Raw genomic sequence first — 24,380 nt, 5'->3', positions numbered from 1 at the left:
CACCTAAAACCTCTTTGGGGGTTTGGCCAATGTTCTAACCTGTTGAACTAGAAATATGGAAATCACTGCCATTTATTGGGCCCAATAGGTTAATTCATTTAATTCTCACAGAAAACACGTGATGGAGTGAATTCAGTGACCCATTTATGGAGAAGAAGGCAGCCCCAGGCCGTTAATGCTTGACCAGCCACCTGGCTCACAGGCCGGCAGTAGAAGTAGAGACCCAAGGTGTGACAGACGCCCTGGCTGACCTTGTGTTATACCTTGCTTCCCCACTGACCCCCTCACTCTTAGTACCGGATGGAAGATGCACCCCCTTCGTTAAGAAAGAGAAGGCTGGTGCAGAGATGGGGGCAGGGACTGTGGCTGTGGGGCTCAGCAGACTCAGCCCAGCACAGAAGCTCAGCAGTACTTATGGCTCTGGGCTCCCCGGGAAGCCCTCTCTGCTCTCTGAAGCTGGACGGGTCGCCATGAAGCCACTGGACCCAGGCTTCCTGTTGAGCTGCACCATTGAAAATTCAGAAGGAAGGGAAGAGAGAGGAGGGGGAAGAACTCGATTCCCAGGCTCTCCTGCTCTTATCAGTGCTGTTCTAGAAACATCAGCAAGCTGCCCATCTTCACCTTCTTTTCCGTTCCTGGAATTAGTCTTCCCAGGGCTGCTTGGATGTGCAACCAGCCACAGGGCAGCCCTTCTCAGGACTTTGCCCTCTGGATTCTCCGCACTGCCCGGCCTCCACTTCCTTCCATCCTCTGAGCCCCCAGTGGTGGCTGAAGTTGTGTCCCATGGTTACCCGTGGTGGCTACATGTTCTCCAGTTCTTCACATTAAATCCTCTCTGTCCAAGACATCTAGTGTGGTTTCTGTTTCCTCTTTTGAACCCTGAGAGATGCTTTTGTTGAATGATAAGGGTCTGGAGAAGCAGAGAAAGCAGAAAAAGGTCCATTTGGTCCCCTCAAGGAGCTGACAGGCACCTGGAAGCCTGGAGCTAAACTCGAATTATAAGTGTGAACACTGAACAGAGAGGTGACCAAGTTCAGTGGGACAGTACCCTCGCGCCCAGAGCCACCTGAGCACGGGGCTGGATTTGGTGGGTGAAAGATGATGAGGATTTCACTGAGAAAGGAGAAGTAGCATGGGTTCTCACAGTGCCCCAAAACAACTCATCATGGGTGACAGCTTCTGAACAGCACCCTTAAACCAAATGTTGATATGAGATGAAATACATATCAATCTCTAAATAAATAGCTTGCAGGTAAAAGCTAATGTGTCAGCCGGGCACATGTGTCAGCCAGGAACCGTGTTTGGCATGACATGGGCTGATTCATGCCTTTCTTACTGGCCCGACTCTGTCTTATTTTTATTTATTATTTATTTTTTCTCTGCTGGGGATGGGACTCAAGGCCTCATTCATGCTAGACAAGCACAACACCACTGAGCCACATCCTCACCGCTACATCTTTTTTAGAGAAGACAAAATTGAAGGCTAAACAACTGCAATGCCTTGTCTAGAGGGTGCCCAGAGATCTCACCCAAGGGCCTGGCCTCCAGAGGACACGATGCCATCTGCACTTACCAGGGTGGGTTGTCATCAGAGGGCCTCGGTGCAGACTCTCTCATCAGGCCTACAGTCAATTTCACTTCACCTGTGAGAGACTTGTGCACCTGCCTAGAGGAACACGAATTCCGGTGGACTGTGGGGAGGTTCCCAGTTCAAATGGATTATCGCTATAGACTGGTTTTAATTCACAGGAATAATACTACAAGGGCAATTAGGCCAGAACTTTACAATTTCACACCCAGAATCCCTGCCCTGAGCAGACACGAGCTGTAAGAGGTAGAGTCAGCTGCATTGTCTCTGGGAGTCCCCGAGCCATTGTGTGGACACCCCAAAGCTGGCAGGGCTCTAGCCCACTTTAATTCGCATGATGGCTGGCAAGGATTGGCTGTAGGCAACCCTGCCTTACATGCTTTAGTTTGTGGAGATCAGCCTTTCTGCTGCCCAAATGGCATTGAGGACCACAGTCCTGACAATGTGTTCATGCATGCCCTTAAGATAAATGCCAGTCATCAAGGGAGCATGATAGGACTCAGTAGGGAAGAAACAGTTTGCTATGGTTAGTGTATGAGTTTCCTGCTGCTGCTGTAACAAGTCATCACATAGGTAATGGCTGAAAACAACATAAATATATTCTGACAATCATGACTTAGAGGTCAGAACTCCTATGTGAGTCATTAGGGAATTGGCCAAGGTGTCATCAGGGTCTCAAAACAAATTCATTCTTTGTCCCTTATAGAGAATACTCTGGTGGTCACATTTCCCTGCTTCTACTGTCACAGTACCCTCTGCTGCCTTTGTTATAACGATCCTTGGGATGACACTGGGTCCTCCTGGATAGTCTAGAATCATCTGTCCATTCTCAATATCCTTACCTTGATCACAGCTACAAAATCCCTTTTGCCATGTAGAGCAAAACCCATGTACACAGGTTCTGGGTCAAAATGTGGACATTTAGGGGTGAGGTAAGGAGAGGGAGCTATTTAGCCCACAGTATGGTTAGTGTCTGTCTGGGGTTCTTTCCTCCCTTGAGAAAACCCTAAATCCTGCTTCTTCAGGGTGTTTAGGGGCTTTGCCTCCTCTCCTGGGGTTGGGCCAGTTCCATAAGTCATGGTGTGGGGACGGTGATCTCTGGTTTTGCAGGACACCTATACTCCCAGCCACATCACTCTGGCTGCATGCTTTCTCTCTACCCAAGGATGCTCCATTGCTCTCTGAGTCACAGATCTGCCACTTCCAGCCATGGGGTTTCTGGCCCTGCACCTCCAGTTGCCTGGGTCCTCACCAACACTGTGCTCGGCTCCTCCTGGTGGACAGGGGCTTCCAAGGCAGGCACCAGGGGAGAGGTTCTCATGGCCCCTGTGCTCATTGCCTCATGCCCACTGGGGAATCCTGCTGCCCCACACTCAACCCTGCAGCCCACAGGAGGAAGGCAGTGCATAGGACCCTGGACACATCAGGGACCTTCGTTAGTGTCTGCTCCTTTGTTCTCCTTTCCCTTCCTCTGTGGGTTGGTTTCTAGTGATGCCTTAGCAAAGAGTCACAGACTGGCAGCTCCAATAACAGAAATCCATCTCCTCACTGTTGAGGAGGCTGGAAGTGCAAGGTCAAGGTTGGCAGGGTTGGTTTCCCCTGAGTTCTTTCTCCTGGCTTGCATCTGGCATCTTATCTGTGTCCTCACATCATATGGATTGTGTGTCCTGATGTCCTCTTCTCATAAGGCACCAGTCACATTGCACCCATGTGACCTCATTTTATCTCAATTTACATTTTAAAGGTGTTCTCCTTAAATGCAGTCCTGTGATTGAGGACTTCAACACAAGCACATGGGAGGGACAAATTCCAGCCCAGGGTATACAGAGGGCTTTTCTTCTTCCATTACTTTTTTTTTTTTTTTTTTTTTTTATTCTGAGGCAAAGGCAAGAACTTGTCTCACCTGATCACACATCTTCCTAAATCTTTCTTCTGACTTCCTCCAGACCACAGCCTTTAAAATTCAAATGCCAAAGCTCTGATGTCTTAATTCTGTGGGTTACAATGACAGGTCTTCTGCAAAGAAGTGGGGCCAGGCCAAAGGCCAGAAGGAGGAGGCACGTACAGTGTGTGTGTGTGTGTGTGTGTGTGTGTGTGTGTGTGTGAGAGAGAGAGAGAGAGAGAGAGAGAGAGAGAGAGAGAGAGAGGGAAAGAGGGTACAGGAATGGGGTGTCAAATGGCTCTTGCAAATATTTTCTTGCCAAATCAGCAACTTTCCACTCACTTGCCGCTCTGTGGAGGACCCGGTTGGTTTACATCCAGCACTTTCTAGCACCCAAGCCTCACAATAGCCTTGCACATTTGTATCTTGGCTCCTTTTCCAGTGGATAAAATTGAGCTAAGAGGGAACTGTCCGGGGTCATTGCTATGTCCTGCATCTGGAGTGGCCCGAGATCTCTCATGTTGAAGGCTTGGTCCCCAGGGCAGCAATGTCCAGGGTTGGGGCTTTAGGAGGTGACAGGATCATGAGGGCTCTGCCCTCATCTGTGGCCTACTCCACTGAGGCCCGAGAGCTGGCTGGGCTCCTGGGAGGAAGTGAAAATGACAGGACTGCTGCGCGTGGTTGGAGGCTGTGGGGCACTAAGAGTATGCCCCCGGGGACCCTATAGTGTCCCTTACTCACTATCTCTGCTTCCCCGCCCCCACGAGGTGACAGGTTTCCTCCACCAGGCCCCTCTGCCATGTTCTGCCTCACCTGGGGGCACAGAGCGCTGGAGTTGGCCAACCATGGGTTAAAAGCTCTTAACCCTAGAGCCAAAATAGATCTTTTCTCCTCTAAGTCATTGTCCCCAGATACCCGCTGGAGTGATGAGAAGCTGACTAGTTCAGTCTCATACCTCTGAAAGCAGAAACAGAATTCGCTCTCAGGTCTAGCTGACCACCCACTGTCCTGGTTATTTCTAGTTCCCTGTCTCATGCACAATGACAATGACGGGTTAGGGTTGGTGAATTGCCCAGACTTAGTTCCTTGTGCTCCTTAAACATTCACAGCAAAGGGCCAGTCGTGGTGAGAGCACGAAATTGTCCCTCAAGCTGTGCCACGTGCCCTTGCTGCTGTGACATTTTCTCTGTTTCTGGATCCTATTAATTTTTGGAATAAGTCTCTTTGGTAGTATATGATTTCCACCCAACGGTGTGCAAACCCAGTGCCCTGGTTCATAAGTGCAGGATAGTTCTCCACTATCTCAGGATAGAATGAAGAGGCCAGTTAGAGTTAAGAGTTTCTTCCTGCAGGAGGTGGGAGCCTCAAAGTTTTAGGGACACCTCAGGGTGCAGAGGCAACTTGTCTGGCTTCTTCCACCCATCCAGGGTGTGTCCGGATGGCTGCTGTGGACAGTGAGCCAGGATCAAGATGCATTTTTGTGGTGAAGTCACGACCTCAGTCATTGGTTGTATTGGATCCTTTTTAGAATAAACACACATACACACACTCACTCTCACATGCACGCACGTGTGCCCACACTGTCTGCACTTTTAACAACAGAATGATTTTGATACATCTTTTAACTAACCAAAAGTAACATCTTGACAATTTTAATGGACTAATTATACACTCCTGGTCATCTTGAAAAGTGCCCATTTTGGGTCTTTATGTCTTGACAACTGTAAGAGTCCTCAGCTGGAAAATTGGGATACAGACAGAGAATTTCAATGACTCTGACCTTGGGAAGCTGAGAGCTGAGATTTCCTTCTCCCTGGGACCCAGGAGAAGCAGAGAGGCATCCCGCAAGGATGGGGGCGGCTGCCTCCAGAGCTACACCTGAGCTCTGCTCTACATTTTTCTGGAGCAATCAGTGGGCACCCAGCGAAAGGCACCAGGAATCAGAGGCTGTGAGCTCTCTGAGCACGCACACTCCTCTCCTTCCCTCTCCTCTCCCCTCTTCTCCTCTCCTTTCCTGTCTTTGCCTTTTCAAAGATAGAAAAATGGACAGTCCACCTTCCAAATATACAGGGGGTGGTTTTCTAACATATTCCCTGGATGCATTCAATGTCAGATGATTCCAATTCACATTTTACTAAGTTCTTAGCCCAAAGCTAGGGGATTGGAAGAAACAAAACATACTGCCCAAGGACAGCTCCTTCAGACTCCTGCAGCTTCCTAGGAGGGCATCTCATGCTTTCCTGCCCTCTTCCAGCCATGATGGAACAGGAGCAAGCTCTGCTGAGGATGGGGCCCAGGGCACTCCTACCTCACAGGTTTCTGGTTTCTAGAAGCCTGGACACAGCTAGGGGAGTGTCCAGGATCAACTTGGGCTTCCACCTGCAGCAAATTCCTCAAGCCAAGGAATCTAGTAGGTGTCTGAGGTGGATCTGGCTCTCACCATGGTTCTCTCTCAAGCTTCAGGTGCTGTAAAAGGAGCTAGACCAGGGGTGGCCTGGGCCAGGATGCTCCTTTCTGGGAGGAAAGGGATAGCATGAACCAAGAGGGTCTCACAGGTGGGAGATCTGGACTGTGCTTCACCAACCCCTACAGGGATTCTCTAGAGGAGTAGGTGTTTCTCTTCTCAAAAGAATCAGCCACCAATCAGATGCCCTTGGATCATGTCTAAGATGAAGCAATGCTAACCTCAGAAGGTCATTTTGAGAGACAAGCTGAAACACATACACTAGGCATCTGGCCCAGGATCTGAATCATAATAAATAAGTAATGGCACCATTTTTCTTCCTTCCTTCAGAAACTAACCCCCTTTCCAAAAGCCCCCAGAAGGAACACCAGCCTGCTTTGACCTTGCCTTATGGTCTGGGAGCTCCAGAACTGTTAAACAAATGTGTGTTCTTTCAAGGCATTGAGTCTGTGGTCATTGTCACCGCAGCCATCGCATTCCCAAAGGAAGGACAATGTCCAGCCGTGGCTCCTCTGAGGCCAGTGGTGTGGCGCTGAGAGCTGCCTGGGGACAGCTCAAGCCTTCGCCTCAGCCCTCTGCCAGCTAGGACATCCAGGGGACAGAAACAGTGGCACAGACCCAGAAAGACAGGGATGGACTCGGGGCCTGGCTCACATGGTCATGGAGGCTGAGGAGACCAGGAGGAGCTGTGGAACCTTGGGAAGCCGCAGGTGTGGGACAGGCACGGCCCCCTGCTCTGGGGACCCTGGAGGTGATGATTTCACTCTCAACCCAAGGCTGCAAGCTTGAGAAGCAGGACACACCTAAGAGTCCAGACGCCAGGGAAGGTGGAGTTCTGATGTCCAAGAGCAGAAGTGAGTTCCAGCTCCAGAAGGGGGGGTGCAGGGGGCCACCCACCTTTCCTCTGCCCTCTCCTTATACCTGGGCCTGCTGACCGGATGATGTCCACCCACAGTGGTGAGGATGAGCCTCCCTTGGTCCACAGATTCAAATGCCAGTCTCTGGTCTGTCCTGGAAATGCCTACCCTGGTACACTAGGAAAAAATGCTTTACCTCCAATAACCAGACCAGCTGACACCTGAAATAACCACCTCACCAGGCCAGTCCCCACCTGGACTCACGGTATCTGAGCGCAAGGCACCTCCCTTAGAGAAAGACCATGCCTCCAGTGGCCGGGATGCGGGGTCCAGGGTGGCAGGCAGTAATCACATCACCAGCAGGTCCTAGTCACGCGCTTCATTGTTCTGGGCGCCAGGAAGGACACTGTAAAAAGAGGCCCAATTCTGTGAACCCTGCAAGGCATGAGGTTAGAAATAAGCAAATAGAAAGTTCTAGAAACTGGACATCCCTCCTGCAGCCTTTCAGTTTTATCTGTTGGGACATCTCTATCACTTTCTGCTTCATCATGACATGTGACTGGCATCCAAACACACCGATTGTTACCCACATGCCACTTACAGGCTATAATTCAGACAAGGCTCTGCTCTGAGTCCCAGTGTCCCTATCTGTCAAAAGGGCCATAGAAGTCCCTGCTTGGAAGGGGTATTTGGAGGATCTGTCTGAGGACAACTGTCACATCTACACAGTAAGCTGCTCCAGGCTCCAGAGATCCCTGTCCTGGATTTCCATCACGTGGGAACCTCACCCAGAACGGGAGATGTGGGGCCCTGGCCTTGGAGAGAGAGTGCTACTTGATGTGGCCTTGACCTCTACCCACGAGCCAGACAGCCATTCAGCCAGCAGACTCAGTTTTCCTCACTGAATAAAGGGGTCATTGTTCCTGTGCTGCCCAACCAGAAAAACCCTGGCTCTCGCCGAACTGGAGCCACTAATCAGAACCAGGCTCGGGGTAGCAGGAGGTGGACGGACATGGTTGTTTTAACTTGAAAGGAACATTTTAAGTGCACATTGGCCAAGCTAAAGAGAAAACTTCAGATCCCTTCCCCAGCACCCTCTTCCCCAAGCTCCATCACCACCACCTTTACCCTTCATTTCATTTTTTTATTTGTAGCCTACAGAACCCCTGACCCGTGGCTGCCATACTGAGTGTCATTGGACCTCAGGCTCAAGCTACCACGCGGCTTGGCCTGCGCACCAGAGATGCTGGCCTTGGGAGCTGGGGCTGGTGCTCTTGGGTTTGCCAGAGGCTGCCAGCCCTTGCTGCCAGCCTGGTGGGTTGGCCCTTCCCTCTGGGTGTCCTGTGTATGGATCTGGAGGAAAATGGACCAAAGTAGGAACATCACAGCTGATAGGGCTCACAACACACCCGGTGTCATTGTCCCCTGCTGTCTCTGGTGACCCCTTCATTCCTGTCTACCCAGGAGCTTGCTCACCTTCCTGTCTCACTGTAGCCATCACTATTGACAGATGGTAGCAGTGGACTTGGTCTGTGGCAGCAGCTTGGTGGGTCCAGCTGAGCTGATGTGGGGGTGGGGGGGGGTTGCTGTGTGGCCTTCTGCGATGAAGGTAAGAATTGGGACCTGCTGTAAACCAAGACCTAAAAGGACTTTACACCACATGGCTCCCCCTGGGGACCCTGTGACTTGCACCCAAACACCCGTGGCTTGCCTCCCAGAGGAAAAGAGACGAAACACAGAGGGAGCCTGCTCACCCCAAAGGAGGACCTGTAGGCCAGCTGACCCCGACTCACTAGTAGGCAAGGCCAGGCTGACCAGAACTGCCCAGGCTGCCAGACACACAGCTGAGCTGCACACTGCCATCAGGTCAACAAGCTCTGGGGGCCTTTGTCACACAGTACTTACAGCTGACACTCTCGGTCTACAGAGTTCATGCAACTGACCCAACTGGCCATCTGTCTTCTCTACTGCTCTACTTGCTGGGACCCTCTCTCTCTGCAGGCTCACCTGACTCTCCAGTCAGACTGCAAGTCCGTCAGGGAGCATGCCTATTGTCACAGGGGGAACTCCAGGGTCTCGCACGGTGGTGGGACATGTTCAGTCAATGCTTGTCCAGTCAGGTCCAGTCTTGAGCCCCCACTCTTCCAGTAAAAATGCTTTGTGACTTCTTTCTGCGCCACTAACTTCTCTGGGCCTTGGTCCCCCCATGTCTGAATCAGGGCTAAACATAACCGCATCGTCACTGGAGGGCTGAAGGGGGTCATATGTGCAGCTCACCTGGGATGGAGCCGGGAGCGCGGAGCAGGAGCCATGGGCGTGTTCAACATGCCATCAGGATGCTGTCCGCGGGCTGCCGCCGCCCAGCTCTCTCCACAGCACCTTTAGCCGCAGTGCTTTTTTTCTGACATTGGGACTCTTGGGAGCCTTGGAAGCCCGGGGCATGTCCGTGCCACCCCCATTTGATGTTCAATCCACAAAGGAAAAGTTCCAAGTTACCAAGGGAGGGGAGTGGAGAGGAAAGGGAGCATCGTGCACCCGGCACCCACTCACCATGCAGGGGCCCTGGCAGGCGCGGAGGGTAGAGGAACAAGGACACCAGCATTGTGAAGGGGCTGGGATCGCATGACTGCAGCCAAGAATGAGAGAGGACATTCTGGAGCTGAGGCAGGGAAGCCAAGCAGAGACAGATCACATAGGCCAGGTTCAGTATTTTTTTTCCTTTGTCCTTATAGCTGTGGAAAGCTAGGGAAAGGTTTGAGAAGATAGGTTCTAGTCCAGGTTTAGATCTGGCTTACATGGCAGAATCAGTGGCCGGACTTCTACGGAAAATGTGCCATTAGGTCTCCTGTTACTTATGTGGCCCTCATTCTTGGAGGCCATGCTAGCCGGTGGTCACGTGCCCATGAATGACCCAGGGGCCCAAAGCATCTGTAGATTAGGAACAACACCAGCTCAGCCACAGGACAAAGGCTGCTGCCCTGGGCTCCTGTCTGTGAACCACTGTACTAGACCCTTTAAATGTGTCCTCCCCCAGAGGGTGCTGCGTGGGCCACACCCCGTGCTAAGAGCTGTGTTTTCATGCTAGCTCTCCCGGCCACCCCAGAGGGCTCCACCATGTGACCCTTGTTGCATAGCAAGGACATGGTTTGCAGAGCCAAGACTTGGACCTTGGAACTGATGTTCCGAGCCACTAGGAGCAGCTCCTGAGCCAAAGAAAACACACCACTTCCACCTTGGAACATAGGAGTCTGTGACACAGGCCCCACGGCCGCTATGCAAAGAGATGGAGGTTTGAACCCAGAGAGGCTGGGGGCCCACCAGACTCTTAATCAAGTATAACAACAATCACTCCTATTATGAGGGGAAAGAGCCCCAGAGGTGTCATTTGGGAAGGCATCCCTGAGCCCCCATGGCTCCCCAGGCGGGAATGGAGAGTTTCATCATCTGTCCGATGGGCTTCCCAGTGGAAGGAGTAGAGGAGAGAGGAGCTCATGGCCTGTATCCTGAAGTCCTCCTGGAGGCCCCAAGGGAGCGTTACCACCTTCCAGCTGCAGGGGAGGCCTCTGATGGAGCCTGCCAGGCTGTGCTTTGATCAAGCTCCTGAACCCTCTCCTAGGCCCATCATGCACTTTGTGAAACTCAGTTTCAGTGAACACCCTGCCAAGTCAGCTTCCCAAGGCCCCCGCCTACACCTCAACCTCCGCATTTGACACCCTCCACATCTGATGGGCTCCTCATCCTCCATCCCCAGGTGATGTCGGGCCACCTGGCCCGCCCCCACAACCACTCTGTCAGGTCAGCTTAGCCAGAATCCCCTGACCCCGATTACCTCTCAGTCATTTTCCATTCACTGACCCCGACTCTGCTCCTGGGCTCTAAATTCCTAGCTTCCCATGATGTATTCAGAATTGAGCCCAATCTCTCTGCCAGTCTGCAAATCGCAGTGTCCTTGTACCTGTCACGATGGCTCTGGGTCGCCATGTTTTCACAAGCATCAGTGAAAAATTGTTTCTTTAATTAATCTCACAGTTGCTAGAAGATCAGGCAGGGATCCTGAGTGATTTCAGAGCATTTCTTTATATCTCTTCCTCCTCAAAAGGCCCAACAGGTTTGTGACAGTTCTAGTAGGCCCTGGGTGCCTGCCCTTTGACCTAAAGCCCTGTACCCATTTTAGTGACTCGGCCCAGAGTCAGCCAGGAGGCTTCTGTTTCTGGGCAGTCCTGGGGCTGCCTGGCTTCCGTTTCTTGGTACCGGCCAAGTGGTGTCTTCCTGCCCAGGGCTGCCTGGGTCTCTCCCCTTATGACAGCTGGGCAATTTGGCCTACTTTGGAGGTGAACGACCTAACCGACCCCGAGATGGGAGGAAGTGATAAGCGTGGCCGCCTTCTCGGCCCAAGGCTTCCTCTTCTAGTGAGACCCAGGTTCTCACGGTGCCTCTGAGGGGGTGGCAGCCTGGGCGGGGCTTCTGTCCTTACAGTTTGTCACTAGAGGGGGAAGGGGGGTCCCTCTCTATGGTTGAGTCCTAGATAATGGTGGCAGATAAGACAGAAAGCCAGAAAGGAGACTCAGCTGGCTTCTTGGAGGGTCTTTGCTACTAGGGGGCTGCAGGAATTAGCTAGGTCACTTCCCACAACGTCACACTTGACCTTGGAGGGTTGTCATCCTGGCAGGAGGTCAAGGGCCTGAGCAGGACAGCAAGGAAGCTGCAGCTGGAGAGATCACCACTGCGTAGCTCAGGTCCACCTAGTGCTGGGCTCCGGCTAAACACACTGGGAACGGCATCTCCATTCATCTTCACCACTGATGACAAAAGCAAGGGTTCGACTTGGGCTTGACTGCTTTTTAGGCTGAGGGATTCTTTGCTGTGGATACTGACCTGTGCTCTTAGGTTGTGTAGCAGCATCTCTGGCTTCTACCCACCAGATGCCTCCCAGTGTGTCAACCAGACACATTCCCTGGGAAGCAGGGTCACTCCCAGTGGGGAACCCCCAGCTCTGAGTAGAGAACATCTGAGCTCATGGAGCACAAGGCTGGAAAGATTTGATTTCACTGCAGAGAGAAAACTCAAACCCAGGACATGTTGCTATTCTTGTTATTCTTTTCTTTGCTTTTCACATCACATACCGCTCAGGAAATCCTACCTGTCTGAGGTCATTGCCTCAACTCCAAATGACATCAGAGTCTCCTACCTTAAAGGAGATCTCAAAAATCAAAAGCAGTTGAAGGGTCATCAATGTGAAAGTGCAGAGGACAGGGTCGGGTGTGTGGTGGGTTCTTCCTTTGCACCATAAATAATATTTGGGGGAAATAAGTGTGCCTAAGAATGTAGTTCTCAGACTTATCCACACTTGAGAGCCACCTGGGCATCTCTGAGGATTCTAGAGGCCTGGGCTCACTCAAAGAGGCTTTAGTTTAATGGGCCTGGGGGCCTGTCCCACTGGGTCTTACCAACCCTCTAGACAATTCCAGTGCTCAGCCAGGGTGAGGAGCTCAGAATTAGTTCTAGAAACAAAAGTGGTTCCAATATAAATTCTGAATATTTGCTCTTCCCTATGAGAAGGAGGAAGTCTCATGATCAGAGAGGGGAAAGTCTGCTTACCAGAGTCACCTTGGCTATGGTTTGAGTCCCCAACTCCCATGTGTCAAAGGCTTATTCCCTAGAGTGGGTGGAAGCTTTAGGGGGTTTTAGGTCTTGGGGGCTGCACCCTCGCAGGGCACTGAGGGACCCTCCGTTCTTCCTTTTGCTCTTTGCTTCCCACCCAGAGGGTGAGTGGTTTGCCCCACATGTCTTCCCATCATGAGTCACTGCTTCGCCACAGTTTCAAAGCACTGGGTCCAAGAGCTGTGGACGGAGACCTCCTGATCTGTGAGTCCACGTCAGTCTTTTCTCTCCAACAGCTGATCGTCTTGGTTACTTGTTACAGCGACAGCAGCAGGTGGACACTCTGCTGGTGAGAACGGTGGACACAGCAGATGCCGCAGGGGAGATAATAATGGAACTGAAACTTCATGGTTCCTTCCTCAGAACTGCCCAGGGATAATCCAGAACTTTCACCTTTCTGCACATGACTGAGTCGTGGAGCACTGAGGGGAATGGGAAGAGATTGAGACTTGGAACTAAGGACAGGTGGCATGTGAACTTGAATATCACATGCATGAATAATTGTCCTGAGTGAGGACATGGCTCGGGTGTAGCCAGTCCCCCAGAGGTGCATGTGATGGGAGCCTCGAACCCAGCGTGGAGGTGCTGAGGTGGTGGCACCTTTAGGGTTGGGGCCAGTGGGAGGTGGGGAGACTGCAGGACACACCACTCAGGAATGGATTCCTGCTGGCTCTCGAGTGGATCAGGTCTGTGGGAGAGGATGAGTCCCCCAGGAGGCCATAGTGAACCTGCCTCTGCTCCAAGTCCCTCTTCACCCGTCCATTTTTCATTATCACACGTGTCCATCATTGTGATGCCACCCAGGCCCCACCAGAGCTGATCATGGCCCCCGAACCTCAGGAACTTAGAGCCAATTACACCTGATTTATTTTCACAGAGAAGCCAGCCTCAGATAGGTTGGTGCAGCCACACAAAGCTTACTTTCTTGTAAGTTCATCTCTTTTAATATTGATTTGCTTGTTTTGAGTTATTGCCCATCTAGAAAATAGAGGAAGAAAGCTGCTGTTAGTACCAGCAACTGATACAGCCCACCTCAGACCCTCAGACTCCTGCCTCCTGCCCCTTCAGCCACGTGCCTGGGCACCTGACTAATTGGAACATGCTAGAAAGATAGTGTGGCACCCTGCTGTCCTTGCTTGATCATAAAAGTCAGGTTTCTATATCATTAAATAATTACTGAAAATGTGATTTTGATGTCTATATAATGCTCTTTCCTTTGTCTAGGTTCATCACTAGATATTCCCCATGCCTCTTTGTGGAGGTTCCCATCTGCATCAACAAATATTTTAAGCAGAGCTGAAAACTACCCCTGTGGGCACCTTTATGTACTTGACTTCCTTAGGTAAGTTCCAGAGGTGGAGATATCAGGACGCAGCAGGGTATTAGTGACGTCTTGTGTCAGGATTAAGGGTGGCTTCCTATAAAATGGATGAGCACATTTAGGTGCACACTGTTGGTGTGAGGAGTTAAGTCATTTACCCTCAGCAACGCTGACTGATGTCATTCAAAAATTGACAATTTAACTGCTGAGCAATAATACTATTTAATTTTGTGTTTCACTTTTATCTGTTGGATTATTAACAAATATAAATATTTTTCATATGCTCATTCGTTACCTGAACACCGTTTGGTTGTGGGTTTCTGTGTGTGTGAGTGTTTTCTTTGCTTGGCTACCTACTGGAATTCTTCTCTCTGAATTTATAAGGTCTCTTTCTAGATTAAAGATCTTAATGTCTTGTTTTTATGTCACAGGCATTATTTCCCAGCTTGTTTAGACCTTTTACACTTTAGAAGGTTTCCGACAATATTTATTATCTCTTTTCTTTCTGAGATTTAAGAGAAAAATATATTCCCAGGCAATATTTGAAAAATAAACATAGAAATGTAAATTATGAAACAAAATATGTTTTGAGTTCCACCAAAAAACTAATCAGTACTACATCTTGGTGCCGCTGCAGGTGATCACGGGGACCTGACTTGAAATTGGAATCACGTGTCAGGTAGTATATTGTAACCTGCTTTGTGAGCACCTTCTGGTTCACTCAATGGTCTTTGGAGATGTGATATTTAACAGCTATAAATGCTTCCATTATAGGGATGCAATATATCATATCATTTTAAAGAGTTGCCAATCATCAGAAATTCTTGATGCTTCAAAATGTTACTGAAAATAAACGCTGTACACTGTGACTACCCCTTCTATGTATGGAGTTCTTCTAATTCTTAGCTCCTTTGGACATGGTCCTAGAAGTGGAACTGTGAGGTCCGAGGATGGGATCAAGACTTGTGATTAGAAAGGACTCAATTGACCTTAAGGAAGTTTGGGCCAAATTGCCCTCTTACCAGGAGGGTGCCTGAGCAGGAATAACTAGAGAACTGTGCCACACCTGGGTCTCACGGGTGGGCGTGACCTGCCCCTCTTCTCTTCAAGTTGGAATTCTGAACGTTTCTGAGATCAAAGCCATTTGAGATTGTGAAGCTGTCGCTGTTTCACCTGCTTATCTTTCTGCATCCATGAAGACGTGGGCGTCCTTCTAGTATGAACTACATGTAGGTTGACATCTCTCCTCTGCACCACCATGTCCCTTCCTTAGTCACAGTTTTGTAATTTCCCTGCGGTGCTGTGCACAGTGACAGGGTAACCACTCCAGGGGGTCAGAGGGCAGCAGGACTGTCTGGAGCTATGGTCAGCAGAGACGAGAGCATGAATCTTGTCCCCAGGCAGAGGGCACAGGGAGCCAACCAAGAGCACTCTTATTAAAGAGAAGGACACTGGGGTCTAAGACTAAAAATCATTCTAAAAATGAGGAGCCCGTGTGTGAGTACTATGATATAAGTTGGGGATCAGGACAGCATGTGGCCCACTGCCTGTTTATTTAAATAAAGTTTTATGGGAAAACAACCATGCTCATCCCTAAACACTGGCCCATGGTTGTCCTGTGCTTCAAGGCAAAGATGAGTGATCCACAATGATGATAACATGATTCTTTATCTCTCAACAAAAAAACCTTCACTAACTTCTTTCTGCTCCTTAATCTATAGGCAGTACATTCTAGAAATAAATTTCTACATGGTTTTTTAGTGTGTTCAAAAATAAGTTTTTGCTATTATTTTATTTCTTAGTTTTCTGTGATCATAGCATTTATTTAATTTATTTTATTGGTGCATATTAACTGCAGAGGGGTGAGTTTCACTGTGGCAGAGAGGACATGCTCACAACCCGGTGAGATCAGCTTGCCTCCTCACACCTCCCCTGCCCTGCCTGCTCCCACCTCCTCAGCCGCTGTTCAGCCCCTTTCCCTACCCAATGGTCTCCCTCCTACTCACGATGGCCCTTTATCTTCTTTCCCCCGAACCCCAGCTTCCACATAGGTACAATGGAGAATACATTTTTTTTTAATTATAAAAAAAGGAAAATGCAGATTTCCTCTGTAAACTGATACCTTGGGTAATTTACTTAACCCCTTAGTTCTATAAATAGATCTAAGTCACAGGAGGCCAACCACGAGGACTGACTGAACTCAGGGCTACGAAGCAGAGCTGCCTGGAGCAGGGTAGCTGCTCCATGGTGGATGCCCATCTCCCTGGGCACACGTGGCCCTGCCGGGGAGCTGGGCTTTCCTCATGGGCTTGTGTGGCCTCCTTAGCCAATGGTGACGTCTGTCTTTCCCTTTCCTATTAGATCCACAGAGACGAGCCTGGTCAATATCTGTCAAAGCTCCTCTGCTTTTCCCTTTTGTAACTCAGCCCACAACGCCACCCATCCTGCTCAGTTTGATGCCAGGTGATGCCATGAGCCTGATCACTGCTCGTCTGAATGATGGACTGACTGTGTTAGACTCCGTCCAACAGCAAAGTGGAGAGCACTGTAGAGGGTCAGAGGGGACTTCACCCAGAGACATGGTCACACGGGGTAGGGAACTGCCGAGACTCATTGGGCCCCATGAGGAAAGGCAGGGCCTCGTGACAAGGCAGGAGGCCACCAGCGCCCCAGGCTGGGAGGTCACCAGAGTCAGGGCTGAGATAGCACATGGCCTCATCCCCAACTTCCTAGTTCAGCAAACTCCACAGTGATTAGCAATTGTCACTCACCGCTGGGGGACACGGGCTCTTGAGAGCGGGTCATGTCTGCTTGTTTCGTTACAGTCAGAACCACCTGGCATGAGGAAGGGGTCAACAACAGAAGAAATGAAGGAGGTGGCCAAACATGGAATCTTCCCAGGGAAGGCTGTGCAGCTCAGCTGGGAGAGCAGGACGCCAGGACTTGAGGACCAGGACTCTGACTCCCACACGACTCCTGGGGTGGCCTGGGCGGGTCACCTTACCACTCCAGCTCCTTGATGGAAATATGAGAGAAAAATAGAAGTGCTTTCTTGCAGGATTTTCCCCTGACTAAAGCAAGTACAAACTGCAGTTTCTGTGTTTGTTGAGTTTAGAATCAAATGGAGCAGAGGGCAGAATTCTTGTCTGCTTACTTTTCATTCCCAAATGTTAGAGAGACCTGTATTTTATCAACACAAAAGAAGCTGTGGCCCTGCCTGGAGGGGTGCCCAGACATACAACCTGGGATGTGGCTGGACTGCAAAGCACCAGGAGGGGGGAGCAGCTGTCACTGGGCCCTTCTGCCCTGTGGGCAACACGCTGCCTTCATCCCCCTGAAGACATGCCCAGGTCTTGTTTAAGCAAATCTGAGATTCAGAGAAATCAAGAAACTTGACTGGGACCTGTAGTGAACAGGGGAGCCTGGATCCAAATGTTGGGGAAGGTCACTTCACACATAATCTGGGGCACTTTCCTTCTCATGATGGCACAAAAGAAAGATAAATGATCAAGGGGACAGTGGATATGGGGACAAATGAAAGGATCATGGATAGAGAGGCTGAGAGAGAAGAGAGAGAGGGAGGAAAGATGATTGGGAGAGGGAAGACACATCTCTGGATTTCACCTCCCTATTTCCCTGCTCCCCTTTGGCTTCAAAGCATGTTTGACAAGTCAGAGTTTCTTCCCCAGCTGCAAATATGAAAGTAGTTGACACCTCGCAAGGGGAAATCGCTCACTTTTCTCATCCGAGTCCTGGTCAAAACCAGAAAGCAGAGAACTGTGCAAACAAAATCCATTCTTTGAAGTTAATGCTTTCAATGCTCTCCAGGGCTTTGGTTTGACTTGAACGTTGGAGTTGGGGCTTGTGCTGTCCAACCCAATTTATCCACGGCGCCAAATTTCAGCTGACGTGCAGGGGAGGAAATCTGAACGCCTGTGCTTCGGGAAGGCCGTCCTTGGCTGATGGGCACTTGAAGGCTTCCAGAGGCCCTTCTGGTTCTCCCTCATTACTCTCAGGTCAGGGGACTTTGGGGAGAAGCTCTACAATGTCATTTTTCTAAGGAGGTGATAGATGAGAGCTGGGATGTTCTTTCTATGAATGGCCTCATCTGGAACTTACTTTCCTGCATTGCTCCTCTCTAGAACCTAGTTGGTAATTAAAGAGAAAAGCTGGAAAGAATAAAAAGACCAAACAAGCCTCACAAGAGCAGGGACTCCACTCTCCAAGCCCACCACTTGCTTCTGTACCACATTCTTGTAAGCTTGGGTCTGCTTCTCAGGGCGTACACCCATTTACCCTCTCACCTCCTAGGACAGCCACCTGGAAATGAAGGAGAGGCCAGATTATGCAGCAGAAGTGAGTGAAACATAAGAAACATGGGCAGACAGAGGGTTCTCTCCTGCTCACACGGGAGAACAGCAGCATTATGCAGTTGATGGGCATGAGCCTGTCATTTCAGGGGCAAATCGCTCTCTCTGCCCACTCTGGTGGCCACAGTGGTCATCACTAAATGAGAGTCTTAGGAAATATGTATCTCCACAGAAGTGAATCCAACCCAGAAAGAAGGAAACAATAGTTGAATTTAAAAAAGAAAAGGTTGAATTTAGCACACTGTTTAAAATAGGTTTTTGATTTAGAAACAGTTTTAGATTTACAAACCTATTGCAAAGGAAGTACAGAGTCCCCATGGAGCTTCCCTGTGATTGACATCTTAGTTTAAGAGGGCCCATTTGAGTCGGTCGCAGTGGCGCACGCCTGTAGTCCCAGCAACTTGGGAGGCTGAGACAGGAGAATAACAAGTTCAAAGCCACCCCAGCAAAAGTGAGGCGCTAAGAAACTCAGTGAGACTCTGTCTCCAAATAAAATACAATAGGGCTGAGGCTCAGTTGGTTGAGTGCCCCTGAGTTCAGTCTCTGGCATCAAAAAAAAAAAAAAAAAAAAAAGTGATGGCACATTTGTCACAAATATAGGTCACTATTGACACTTCGATATTGACCAAAGTTTGTGTTCTACCTGAATTTTCTCATTTTTGTTTTTTCATTTTCTGCACCAGGAATCCATCCAAGATTTTTCCTTACATTTTGTCATCATGACTTTTTAGCCCCCTCTGGACTATAAGTATCCCAGACCTTCCCTGTTTTCGAGGATCCTGGAGGTTTGGAGAGAATTTGTCCTGTGGGTACTCTGTGCTGCGGATCTTGGAGAGAAGATCACAGAGCTGAAGCGCCATTTCTTCTCATCAAGTCAGGGGTGTGCCGTCAACATGACCTAGCTCTGTTGACATTGACCTTGACCATTGCCATGCCATGTTTCTCTAGTAGGTTCTCTACTGTTTTTTCTCTCCTTTTGCATTTTATGATTTTTGCAATGAGGTTGCTGAGTGCTGCCCACACTTCCAGAGAGGTGAGCTGGGCTTCACCTCCTTCAGGGAAAAGAATCTACATAAATTATTTGGAGTTCTGCATGGAACACTTTTCCATTTTCTCCCACTCATTTCTTTACTCAATCATTTATTATTATCACATTTAAGGAGGAGCACTAGTAAATGTTTGGCAACTACCTCTCCAGGGGACAAAAGCCCTGATTTGTATCTTTTGCCAATTTCCATGGTGTAAATTCTCCAACCAAGGTCCTTTCAATCTCTCAGCTGAGACTCTTGAGTTCAAAGTTGAGAAGAGTCTAATCAGTTCTTAGGAGCTGGAAGGGGCAACTTCAGCTTATCCCAAGGGTGGGGACCATTGCTACCTGCTCTTCAGAGGAGGATAATAAAGAAATAGGTCACCAGGGGCTTGGAGGAAGGAGGTGGCAGAGAAATGTCACACTGAGTTTGTGCAACAAAAGTATCCCCATTCTCTCCACCTCTCAGCATTCTGAAAAACTTTGTTAGAGATCCAGTGTCTCAATTACAGGGTTTGAACTTTTGGGTAGTGGCTGCTGCTCCAGCCTTGGGACTCAGTGATTCTATTCATTAAAGAATTCATGTGACTTATTTATGCTTAAGATTTAGGGTGTCATAGACCACAGAGGCTTGGGTCCCCTGATGGAGGCAGACATGCACACAAGACATGGTCGGAGGGCTGTTGCCAAGGGCACAGGGCACGCAGGTTCCCTGGGAGAGGCAGTGGGGAATTAGCACTGCACCAGAGAAGACTTCCTGGAGGAAGATACCAGGAGCCTGGTCAGAGTTGAAGGAAGACCAGACATTGTCCCCAAGGCTGGGGAAACTGGACCTCCCTTTGCTTTGACAGAATAAAGAGCATGCTCTATTCATCTACAATGCCTCCAGCAAAACATCTCAAGTTCCCAGGAAGAAAGGTAGACTCTCATTGGGTCCTAAAATCCCAGCCAGCCTTGGGTTCTGCTTTCCCTTCTGCAATCCCTGCTTTCTCCTGAGCCACTGCATGCTCTCGGCATGCTTGGGCCTAGTGTGTCCCTGACACCTACAACACACTATCTCTACTTCCTCCTGCAGAATTGTGTCCACCCTTTAAAACAGAGTTAAGTCAGATCAACCTTTCTGAAACAACCCCTGGCTCCTGCAGTCTGGGCTGCATATCCATTCTGTTTTCTTGTGGTAGCTGTGGGCTCCTCTGCCCTCCCATGTAATGTGTTCCTTCGTTTAACAAATATTTATGGAGTGCTTGAAAGAGTAGTGATTCTAGCTGATACGTGTGGAACCTGCACTGTTCCGAGTGCTGCATGGCTCTCTGCTCTAATCCTCTGAGGTCTTTTATATTATGATCTCTGTTTTCTCCATGAAGAAATAGAGACATGAAGAAGGATAGCAGCCCCCGCTCACATTGCTAGCTACATCTGGTGCCACGCAACTGGGTTTTGAAGGCAGGTAGTCCGGATGTAGGGTGGAAGTCTTACATGCAAGGCCTTCTGCTGTTTCTCCTCTGAGGAGGGTGATGGACAGACTCCATGAGGCACACAAAGCAGGTGCAATGCTCGCTGTGCAAAGCATCAGTCTTGTGGGAGAGACAGGTGCAAAGCAATATTTCTACAAATTGTGTGGTGGAAGGTAGGGAAATGGAATCTCTCTGTGTGTCACTTTTCTCATCTGTGAAAGGGTGATAGCAACAGTGCCTTCTTCATAATCTGGTGTAAAAATGAAACGTGAAGATCTGCATGATGCACCTAGGATAGTACCTGCAACCAGTCCCCAATGGGTACATGCCAGTGCTGGTGTTATGTGTTATCATGATTGTCAGTTTGGACAGCAGGCTTTTAGGAAATGTCTGCAGAATAAAATAATTGATGGATCAGAAGCTGGAAGACATGGTGTTTCACCCCACATCATCTCAAGGAATTCTATATTAGGCTGGTGTTTAGTAGACCTGTCCTGGAAGCCTCTGCAGGAGGAGGAGGCTTTAGGCCCAGCATGGAGGGCAGGGTCCCGAGTCCCCTCTGTCTCCGGGTTAACTGGTGATGTGGGTTGTCTCGGTCCTCCTGAGCATTTGTCTTGTAGTCATTGGAGGCTGGGATGTGCAGATGCGATAATGTCCATGATTCCACAGAGTGGCAGAGACCTCTATCTAAAGCAGCTGTTTGGGTGCCAGCTGCTTGGTAACAAATACATTTTTAATGGAACCCAACAACCCAGCAGGATTTATTGATTGAGAACAATTGCTTTTAAATACAGCCTAGTAGCCAGGACTGTTAAGAGTCTTCTTCGTTCAATTAGTTCAGTTCATTTGAATTAGAGACACTTGGCTATTAGCTCAGAGAAATAAATGCTATTGCCACTCAGCATTAAATCCCTCCTCTCCTTCCCCTCACACAAGTGAGTGGCAAAGCCGACCCAGAAGCACAGAGGTTTGAGATAAATCTACCTGTTTGGGGGAAGGAAGTCCTGTGTGAAACCGTGTCCAACGAATTCCAAGATGGAAACCCACCTTGGCCCACATCTTGACTGGGGGAGCGTTGGGGCTCCTCCCACTTTCTCTCTGAGGACATGATGATTGGCCCACCGTCCAGCATCTCTGACTCTGGATGGTACCTCCACACCAGATGCCATAGCAGGGACGTGGGACTTTATAGGGAGCTGTTCTGTGCACTGTATAGATTGTTGGATGAAAGGAATCACCCTTCATCTTGTCACTGAAATGAGAGATGTGAAAATTCTCCACAAGACCTCTTCTCTCCCCCCCTTTGTATAGGATGGGTCCCCAAGCCCTGTGAATCCTATGACCTGGATGTTTTTCTAGGGTTCTATAAAGTGGAAGGAGTTCCCCTATGTTGAGGCTTTTTCTCTTCTTTGTTCTCACCCCTACCTATCCAGCAGATGAACCCCCTCCCTACCGACCTCCCTCCTCACCTCCGTCCAGCCCCTCAGGTGCTCCCCCTGACTTGGCCAACATCTTTAGTTCCCCCCAAACTAGGTCCCGCCCCTAGTCCCACAAACCATGGCCCCCTTTAAGAGAGGTTGCTGGACCTGAGGGCATTATCCAGGTACATGTCCCGTTCTCTATGAATGACCCCATGCAACTCGAGCAAAGGTTGGGCTTCTTCACCACAGAAGAGAGTTTCAGTGGGTCCTCCAGGCTTGTAGCCTCACTTATATGTTATTGGCTAATACTCTCCTTCTTGAGGAACAGACCAGGGTCTGGGAACTTGCCAGAGCCCATGCGGATGAAACTCACCGAGTTAATTCCAATCACCTTCCGGGGCCACTTGCTGCCCCAGATAATACACAAGCTGGCATGGAGAGTAGGGACCGATTCTCCGCATGTATTATTGCTGGGCTCAAAAAAGCGGCACATAAGGCCGTCAATTTCCAAAAATTACAAGAGACCCCATCAGGATTTCTGGATTGGCTTACGAAAGCCCTTCAGCAGTAACCTAGATCCTGAAACCCCAGGTGGCCAACATGTCCTTATGACATATTTCCTCTCGCAGAGCTACCCTGACATCTGGGCCAAACTAGAAACAAGGCCCTGCCATCCCCCCCACCCCCAGACTGAGCTCTTGGCAGTAGAAAGGTTTTTATGCTTGCCCAGGCCCTGCAGGGTGCTTCCTTGGGTCACCGCCCATCACCGAAAACCCCCCTGGGCGCCTGCTTCAAGTGTGACAAGGAGGGACATTGGGTCAGGGCATTCCCCGCACCATGCACTCAGCGTACCCATGCCTAAATGTCAACAACAAGGTCATTGGGGCTCTGACTGTCCTAGATCCCGTAGGAGGCCTATGGCCAGGGAACCCTCCGACCTTCTGGACATGGCAATCGATTGACGGTGCCTTGGGTCCTTGTTCCTGGTCATAAATAAACAGGAACCCAGGGGGCGGATTCAGGTGGGTAGGCGCAAGGTTGACTTTCTCTTTGACACCAGGGCTACCTTCTCATTCCTGACAGAATTCTGGGGGCACCCACCTCTCCAATTGTCGGGGTAGGAGGAAAGACCATCTATCCAAGAAAGACTCCCCTATTACTCTGTTCCATAGACAACTTCCCATTCTCTCAGTCGTTCCTAGTTATGCCCCAAGGTCCAGTTCCTTTGCTCGGCCAAGCTATTCTCTCTAAATTCAATACAACAATCAACATATGGGCTCCTGGCATCAGTCGGGCCCCAGAATCGGCCTGTTCATCTTTTCTGGCCCTTTTGGCAGAAAACTGGCCATTGGGCTCCACTTGCGAGGCTGACGTGAAATACCATACTAACCTGGTTGACCCGATTGTATGGGATACCCACACCCCCTCCGTTTCCTGCCCACCAGTTAACATTCATCTCAAAGATCCTAACACCTTCCCCAATCAGACTCAATACCCCCTGTCCACAAAAGCTCTTCTGGGCCTACAACCTATTATTCAGGACCTTCTTAGCAAGGGGTACCTTCATTCTGCTCATTCCCCTTACTCCCATACTAGCGGTAAAAAAGCCCAATGGGTTCTACCTACAACTCATCAACACTTCTGTTAGGCCCATAAAGTTCTTCTGGGCCTACAACATACATCCTTTAGTTCCCAACTCATACACCCTGCTGTCTCAGATCCCCCACACTGCCACCCACTTCTTGGTCAAAGATTTAAAGGATATTTTTTTGCCTTTAACCTGGACTGTCCCTCCTCAGGGATCTCGAGATTAACTTGGACTGTCCCTCCTCAGGGATCTCAATATAGTCCAGACCTCTATGGACAAACCTTGGCCTCCGACCTCACCTCCAGTGCCCTGAATCCACCCTCTTGCAATATGTTGACTATCGTCCCGCAAATCTCTTTGCCCACCTGTGGGGAGGAAAGCACCCTACCACAGCCTTTAAGGCTATGGTGGCCCTCAGGGACTTCTTCCTTGGGCAGATTCCTAAAGTCCTAATCCTCTCACCTTTAAGACTCGGCTGCTAGAGAGATGCTTACCCACCCCTTCCTCTCCCCTCTTTCCGGCCCTGGGAGTATCCGCCCTCTCCAGGAGGGGTCCCGAAAAGCCTTGGCCAAGGTCTCCCACGGCTCCGGCTCCATCCAGGACGAGAGCTTCAACTGACAGGATTCGGTGACGACCAATCTCTGCAGCTCGAACCTGCCACTTAGGCACTCCTGATTTTTTGGCTCTAGTGGGGACGCCCCTTTTGCCAATAAATCAGTTTCCTCCTTCTCTGTGTCCTCTTCCCTC

Source organism: Callospermophilus lateralis, chromosome 3 (assembly GCF_048772815.1).
Source record: "Callospermophilus lateralis isolate mCalLat2 chromosome 3, mCalLat2.hap1, whole genome shotgun sequence".
In the NCBI taxonomy this organism is placed as follows: domain Eukaryota; kingdom Metazoa; phylum Chordata; class Mammalia; order Rodentia; family Sciuridae; genus Callospermophilus; species Callospermophilus lateralis.
This window is presented reverse-complemented; position numbering follows the sequence as displayed.